Source organism: Callorhinus ursinus, unplaced genomic scaffold (assembly GCF_003265705.2).
Source record: "Callorhinus ursinus isolate GAN/ISIS: 27379988/994484 unplaced genomic scaffold, GSC_fseal_2.0 scaffold151, whole genome shotgun sequence".
In the NCBI taxonomy this organism is placed as follows: Eukaryota; Metazoa; Chordata; class Mammalia; order Carnivora; family Otariidae; genus Callorhinus; species Callorhinus ursinus.
Genome location: NW_027397213.1, coordinates 136,402 through 145,396, shown reverse-complemented (window position 1 = coordinate 145,396; position 8,995 = coordinate 136,402). Strand labels below are relative to the sequence as shown.

At 38.5% G+C, this 8,995-nt stretch overlaps 1 pseudogene; it reads left to right on the top strand.

Annotated features, from left to right (window-relative positions):
- Positions 1 to 147, top strand: LOC112813066 (U2 spliceosomal RNA; annotated as a pseudogene).
- Positions 148 to 8,995: the final 8,848 nt, after the last annotated feature.

The window sequence follows — 8,995 nt, the reverse complement described above, 5'->3', positions numbered from 1 at the left end:
ATCGCTTCTCGGCCTTTTGGCTAAGATCAAGTGTACAATTTTAAATAGATGGAAAAAATAAAAGTAATATTTTGTAACACATGAAAATTATATGAAATTTCATTTGCAGTGTACCTAAAGAATATGTTTTGGAACACAGCCATGCTTATATGTTTAGGTAGTGTCTATGACTGCTTTTGCTTTACCACATGAGTAATTATGATAGGGATACTATGACACGCCAAGTCTCAATTATTTACTGTCCGGCCCTTCACAGAAAAATTCCTTGACCTCTGGTGTTTTTAGGCTATAAGAAAAAAATCACACAATATTATAAGGAACTGATTTCCAGGTTCTACATAGCTAATTGAAGAATTAGCAAAGGAAGTACAAGCCATGTCTAAGTTGGGAACAGGGTTTAAGAGGGTTTCAGTTCTTCCAGTTTTAAAGTAAGATAAATGTTTGTTTATCACTCGTGCATAGAAGTTAATAATGTTCACCAACACTTGTGCTGGTGCTAAGGCACAACTTCTGACCAAACATATTATAAACAAGTAATCAAAATGCCTTGCCAGTATTCTTTATATAGGCAAAAATGCCTCAAATAAACATCACTGCCACACTGCCTCAATCTGAAATCCACTCCTATCAATTTCTCCCTCCGTTTTAATCCTACAGATACATAAAAATGTTTTCATTCAGCATATGTATGTATTTCATGGTTTTTAATAGGCCTGCAAAGTTCGTATGCATTAAGAGGAGAATTATAGCAGTGTTAGGTTCACAGTAATGAGTCAAGGAAAAGTTTCTGATCAAGTTTTGGGGGCAAGAACAGCTAATTAAAGTGTACATACAGCTGCCTCTTATCTAATTGTTCCAGGGTGATTTGTCAACACATAGGCCAAGAACTGCCATGAGCAGTTATTTCAAAATAGGAGAGGCAGATACATTTTAATATACTAATCTACAGATTTCTCTGGATGCTGTATGTCTTCTATTTAACCTCAATAAGAGTCTCTTCAAGCTAGAGACAAACAACCTGTCAAAACTGTAGCTGAGGAAGAAGGTTCCAGCTCGTAAGAACTCTACTCATCACCATCTTAAGAAGCTCCCAGAAAAATGAAAACTAAGTAGGGCAGTTGAGGCCTACACAAAATAAATCCAGACAGGCAGATTTTTCTAATCCACCATTCCTAATCTTCACTGGCAAAGGCCACACTGAGCGTTTTTGACCCACTAAAAAAAAAAAATTGTGTTCACACATGAAAACTTTCCTTGATTTTCAAGATTCAGTAATCAATTTTAAATCAAAGAGAAATTCTCAACCAACCAAGAAGAAATTCAGCCTGTTGATATTAGCATATGGAAAAAAAGTCTGGATAAACTCAGACTGAGAAAAAAATCAATGTGGTTTGCTGGTCTGATTTTAAATACATGCTTAAAAAAGTGTGAGGGAACTTGGTCAAAGCTTTTCTTTAACTTTTCTGGAGTCTAGCAGGGCCATCCTACATGCTTACTAAAAGTTGAATATTGAACATGCCAGTGAATAATATAGATTCCAGTAGGTGTGTAGTGGAACAATTCTCTGAGTTCAAAACTATCAGTGGATTATCCATCCATTCTTTCCTGGTGGGATGGGGAGACCATGGAATCCTGGTTGTCCATAGCAGGAACCATGGAAATCTGCAACAGTCCATCCAGCTCTACTCCTATACTCAGAATGGGCATCGGCCGACCATCTTGCCTTCACTTGAAACCCATGAGAACAGCCAGCAGGTCTCTCAGTAACCTTCACCAGTTCTGCTACAGGCCACTCTGCATGGAGATTGTGCACTGGTCTGCATTTTTAGAACCACATACTCCCTGCCTCTCAAGTCCTGTCCAGAACTCTGCCCTCATTTTGCCTGGTATTTCTATTGGCTTCCTGTGATAAGAAACAGAATAACCGTGGTTAAGAGTGTGTAGCTCTGGGGGGTGCCTGGGTGGCTCAGTCGTTAAGCGTCTGCCTTCAGCTGAGGTCACGATCCCAGGATCCTGGGATCGAGCCCTGCATCGGGCTCCTTGCTCATTGGGGAGCCTGCTTCTCCCTCTCCCACTCCCCCTGCTTGTGTTTCTTCTCTCTCTCTCTGTCAAATAAATAAATAAAATCTTTAAAAAAAAATAAAAGTGTGTAGCTCTGGGATCCAGAATGTTGGGTTCAAACTCTGGCCCCTGGCTTACCTGCTATGTAATAGCTAGTAGATAATGTTATTAATGGAATGCCTTATTTGTAATATAAAGAAATAAAAGAAATGTAATTTGAGATAAAATAATATATGTGTCAGTAAGTAAATGCTCAGATATGATTAATCTAGAAGATACACTAATAAATTGCCCCATTCTTGCACATATACACAGAATCGCCATTAATGCGGCAGCTATAACAACCATTAGCCATGTCCTGCAGGCAGGGACATAATGCCCAAAAGAGTAAAGACTCTTGATAAGGTTCCAAATAAAACAAAGAACAAACTTCTGATCTTCTCTTAATTTATATGATAGATACACTCTTGGAAAGGTCAGTATCTTAGAAATATTTAAATTCAAATTACTTTCTATTTAAATGCAAAAACAAAAGTAGGGTCTAGGCTTAAAAATTTATAAAATTATAAAAACAGGAATGGCCATGGGACATAAAAGACACTTCTGTGAGACTTGAGTGAAGTCAGTTCTTTACTATGTGGGACAGTCCCTTACCTTGCAGGAAGTCTACCATTCCTGGCCCTGTTACAAATCACTATAACTGCAAAAACAACTCTGCAAGTTTCCACAATGTGCCCAGAGGGGCAAGAACACCCCCATTGAGGAACATTGTATTAAATGATGCAAGAAACACAGAACAGTGGCTACCACATGGTTAATGCTCAAGTTATAACTATTTTTGCTAACTCTTTCTACTTCCATGCAGTATCTTTTGCCATGCTCAACAACTTCCCTCTATAGCATATTCTCACACCCTATTGGGTGCAAGCAAAACAGACACTGTTATACAGGGAATTGTGCCCTAGATTAGAGCCGAATGTGAATGTCAGTGTACACCTTGGACTACATGCCTTAAAATGCTGATACTTCTCCCACTATCAATAAATAGGAAAACAATTAGCAAGCTCTCTACCACCATTTATCAAATTATAGGAAGAGTTAAAAAGTTATAAAACTCAGGATAATCACAGCTCAGAAGGACTCCTGGTGAGTCTTGTTACTAGCTTTAAAAATCCTAATAGGGAACTGATCATGGAGAATCATGTTGCAGGGAGGTCAAGGAGTACATATATAGGTTTGAATTGGGGTTTTAAGAGCTTTGGAGTACTAGTTTTGTCCTCTGTCTTCCCATGTATTAAGCAAGTATCAAATAAAGCAAATAAATGAGGTAACCTAAGATAGAGGGCTAGTGTGACTTATCTCTAGGGATTTGGGAGTCCTGTTTTAGGCAGGAAAATGGCTGCTAGGGCAGAGAAGTACTTGACAGAAGCAGAAGCCAACCAAGGCATCTGAGCTGCTGAGGCCAAGCACTTAATGTTGCTCAAATTTAAATGGGACTTTGGTAATATTCTATCTACCTATCTATTCTCATTCCTAAGTAACCTCATGATGCTGCAGGATTTCTCTGACTTTAGTGCCTGTGGTTCTTGGTCACACAGCTTCAAAGAATGAAAAGGTAGACCAGATGAAGAGTGGTGGGCAGCAAAGCAGTTTATTGAGCAATAGTATAAAGCTCCCAGAGAGGGAGGGGGGCCCCCGACAGGGTTGCCCCTGGAATTTCTAAGTTTAGGGTTTTTATGAGCTCTTTCACAGACTAAAACAATCAGGGTGTGCTGAGTCATGCCAGTCAGGGTTTTGGTCACATATCTGTCTACCTCTTAGGTTAATGTCCACATGCTGATGGTCTTTTTTGCTGACATCTGGGAGCTTATGTCTTAACTGCCCCTTACCCGTGATAGGGACAAATGCCTTGTCCTTAATTGTCGTATTTAAGGACATTTTGCAGCAGTCATTTCTGCAAAGGCTGCAAAACAGAATGCTAGTGTGGTCCTGTCTAAGCTGCAAAGCAGGACGTTAGCGCTGTTTTATTTTAGCTGTTCTGACTTTATATTTTCTTGCTGGGGACCCTGGCTCTGACTACCTAACTGTCCAACTAACTCCTAACAATAGCTTAAAGATAAACATCTTAATCTCTGGCCTGACCTGTCCTCACAACCTCATACTTGTCTATCCAACTGTGTATACAACAATACAACTTGGTTTTCTAATGGGAATCTCAAAATTAACATATTCACCATGTGCCTCAAGATGTGATACCCTGAGAAATAGAATAAAATTTGTTGAATGAATGAACAACTTAGACAGCGATAGAGAAGCCAATGGTGTAGCCCAGGTGTGGTCAAGGAATCTTTGAAGAAAAGAGACAGAGAAGTCTAAGCCTGCAGAAACCAGGAGCAGCTGATAATTGCTGAGGAAGGCCTGTCTTCAGGATGGGACACCTGGGCAGGGTCCAGGGACCTGTGGGGCTAACTGAAGCTGAGATCTCTGAGACTGGTTCAGTCTGAGTATGTGAAAAAGCATCTGATCTGTAGCTTAGCTTCAGGTTCCCTATAAAGAATGCATCCAGAAAATAGGATTACAAGTATATAAATATGCCCTGTGGTATAGAACCCTGGGGCCAGGTTATCCATTTATTCTGTGTTAGAGCAGAACCGGGACTGCTTTGTGAGAGGAACCTTGACTCTTCCATCTCTAGAGGCAGCTTTCTATTCACACCTGTATCCCCGTTAGGGGCTTTGACTTCATAACCTTATTCCCAGCTCAGCCAATAGTTGTTGCACATGGGTTATGCTTGTCCAATAACACAAAATACCTGCTCTCCAGGTACATATATGTCAAGAAGTATAACTTCAGATTTTCCTCTGGCCAGTACCTATTACATGGTCAATTGCTAAAATGACATTTACAGAGGGTTGCCTGAAGGGTTTACCATTCAGCCTTTTTGCTAGACCCTCTGCTAAGCTGAGGAACCAGACTATGTGGTTGTTTCATTTCATAGCAATATTTTACTTGACTGCCCTTGGCCTTTATGTCTTTGGCACGTATTGAAGAACATTATACGGGAGAGCTCAATGGCACACCTCATTTTATTAGCTGTACAAATACTATTGATGAAGATTGTTTTATAACAACTCATGAGAGAAGTCTCTCCCGGCTAACTACAAGAATATTCAGGCCTCTCCTAATGTACTATCCTGTTTATCTCATGGACAACATGAATCATGTATCTGATTAAAGTTTTTCTTTGGAGTGGCTGTCAGAATGTTTAGAAATAAGTTTTTCAACCATTTTACACAAAATTTGGATAATAATTTTATCCAGGTTAATCTTCTTTTACTTTGATTTTCTCTCTAATCTCTGATTATTTTTATAAATAGCAGATATAAGGGGTACCTGGGTAGCTCAGTTGGTTAAGTGTCCAGCTATTGATTTCGGCTCAGGTCATGATCTCGGGGTCATGGGATCGAACCCTGCATCAGGCTCACACTCAGTGTGGAGTCTGCTTAAGATTCTCTCTCTCGCTCTGCCCCCCCGACTTGCACTCTCTTTCTCTCTCAAATAAATAAATAATAAATAATAAAATTAAATTAAAAATAAATAGTAAATATAAGACATGTGTATATGTAGTCACTTATTATGTTTTATTTAGAAATTATTTAATATCTATATATAATAATTTATATTTAATTAATCCAGGTTATATTTTTAAAAATTATTTGTTAACTTACCAAGGCCATATGTCAACTATAATTATTTATTTTGTTAGACCTAAGACCTATATCCTTTTTTAATGTCAATTCATAGATATGATGTTTAATTTCATAAACAATTGTTAATATTATATGTCTTAGGCTATAGAGTGGCTTATTTTATTCACCAGATTGGTGCCAGATGGTGTTCTGGTATTAATATATGTAAAATAAACATTACTGCTCTTATGTAGCATATATGAGTGGAGGGGGTTATGGGGATATTAACTGTAAACAAGCAAATACATTAATAAACAAGATAATTTTCAATCAGAGCCAGACATTTAAGATAATACAGTGCGTTGGTATGATGATGATTGGAAGTAACTTCAGACTGGGTCATCAGGGAATTCCTGTTAGGAGGTGACAGTTGAGTAGAGACTTAAATGATGAGAAAAAGAAATTCAAGCAAATATCTTTACGAGAAGAGTGCTCTAGAAAGAGGGAAAAAGAAGTATGAGACCTCCTTGTGAAAAATAGCTTGACGTGTTTAAGGAATAAAAGAAAGCATAATTAGCAAGGGGAAATGATATAAATGAGGAGGTTGGTAAAGGCCATATTAAATAGAGATAAGGACTACGTGGAGAATCGAAACAAAGTGATATGAAATAAGTCACATGTGGCTTTTTAAGTAGAATAGTGAGGAAAGAACTTTCTGAGGAGATGACTTCTAAACTGAGGCTACAGAGAGGTTGGGCTTCTGCAAAGGCCTTTAGGCCACCAAAGAGTCAAGTAAGAAAAGGACAGAGAAGTGGCCATTAGATTTGGCAAGTTGCAGGTTGTTCGTGTTCTTGAAAACCAAACCAGAATCAGTGGAGTGGTGGAGAAAGAAGCCGGATAAGAGTGCTCTTGAGAGAAATGAGATGTATACCATGTTTGGTGATAAGACTCAATATAAATATTTCAGTTCTGCCCAATTTTGTCGATAAATCTAAATAAATTCCAATGAAAATCTCCCCAGGGTTTCATGATCTTGACATAAAATCCCAAAGTTCACATGAAGGCCAGAGAGGTAAAAATGTCTACAAATATTTTGAAGAACATACTGGGGGAGATGCTCTACCGGAGAGTGAGTTCTTATGAAGCTACAGTAGGATCTTGTGATTTTGGGTGCAGAAACATACAAACAAACCAATGAAACAATCCAGGAAATTGTATAAGATAGAGGTAGCATTACAAAGCAGTGGAGAAATGATGGTCTATTCATTCAAGATGTTAAGACAAATGGGCAAAAGATGAACAGGCAATTCTAAAAATGGAAACACAAATGGCCAATAAAAAATATGAAAAGATGCTCTATTTTACTAGATGTCAGGGAAATGCGAATTAAAATCATAATGAAATAACAGTTCAAACTAGCCAGTTTGACAAAATTAAAAAGGCTGACAATTCAAATGTTGTCACGAATACAGAGAAATTGGAAACTCTCATTTACTGTTGGTGGGGATAAAAATTGGAACAACATTCATCAGTACAGAATAAAGTATAACTCTCAGTTGTGGATATATATTTGTGTAGTAGTATATAAAAATTTGTATAGGTATGCCAAACACCAAATTCTGGTTAATGGTTACTACCATTGGGGATGGGAGAGAATGCATTTGAGAAGGGATTCAATTATATCTATAACAGTTCTCTTAAAAAAGTAAAGCAAACATAGAAAAACATTAAAAGAGGGCACCTGGGTGGCTCAGTCGTTAAGCGTCTGCCTTCGGCTCAGGTCATGATCCCAGGGTCCTGGGATCAAGTCCCACATCGGGCTCCCTGATCAGCGGGAAGCCTGCTTCTCCCTCTCCCACTCCCCCTGCTTGTGTTCCTGCTCTCACTGTCTCTCTCTGTCAAATAAACAAATAAAATCTTTAAAAAAATTTAAAAAAAAACAGTAAAAGTTTATGAAGCTGGACAGTAGCTGTGTGTGTTCACAGGTGTGTATTATATTATTCCCTAACTTTTCTCTGTGTTTGAATTATTTCATAACTTAAAAAGAATGAAAAGTGAAGAAGTGAAAGTAAAGACAATTTGAGTAGTTTTACTGTGTAGGGACAGAGAAATAGAATGATTACTTAAAAGGATCAAGATAAGTTTTCTTTGTTTTTGTCTAAGGTTGAAGGTGCTAGAGCATTTTGTGTGCTAGTGTGAGTAATCTAACAGAAAGGGAGAAATTGGTTCAAAAGAGAGTGGGTAAACACAGAAATGAAGACCTTAAGCAGCAAAGCAAGACAGGATACAAAGCTTAAGTGGAAAGACTCACCTTTCACAAGTGAAGCTATACTCTCTTCCTTGTCATAAGAAGAAAGGCAAAAAGTAAGGGCAGCTACAGGCAGGTTGGAGGATTTAATGATGGAAGATAAGGGGAACAGGACTGTCTATCTGACTATATCTATATTCTCAGTAAAACTGGAGAGCAGACAGATAGAGGCTGGGGACGAGGTCATCAGGGTAGACATATTAAGAAGGTGAAGAATAGTTTTTCTAAAAGTTAGAAAGGGAATTTATAAAGGAAATTCACAGAAATAAATGTCTAACTAACCTAAGCCAGTTTGGTTAAACACAAATAGGTTAATTTTAGTAGGTAACAGTGAATACCAGGAATTGAGAGTGGATGAGTTTACTGCTTCCATACAATCTTATTACCAGGTTTTAGTAAAAGAATCAGACAAAAATTGTTAATACATATAGACCATAATTAAATTAACATTTATTAATAAGCAGACCTTCAGGGGTGCCTAGGTGGCTCAGTCGGTTGGGCGTCTGCCTTCTGCTCAGGTCATGATCCCATGCTCCTGGGATCGGGCCCCACGTCGAGCCCCCTGCTCAGCAAGGAGTCTGCTTCTGCCTCCCCCTGGCTCATGGTTTCTCCCTCCCTCTCTCTCCCTGTCAAAGAGATAAATAATATTAAAAAATAATAATAATAAGCAACCTTCAAATAGGTCATATAGCCTGTTGTGTAAGCCCAGTGAAATCTCTTGGGGACAGATGTGAGAACATTCTGAAGGCAGAATTCAGTTAGCCTTATGGTGATTAACAGTCAACCAGAACCCTCCAAACAGATGACTGGACACTGGACTGTCGAGGATCAAGCTTCCAACTTCTTTCTAACAATGAAGGATGACTTACTAGACTCATGGCAAGGCAGGGAGTGTTTCTAGAATATTTTAGTCAATTCACAGACTTCAGCTATCACT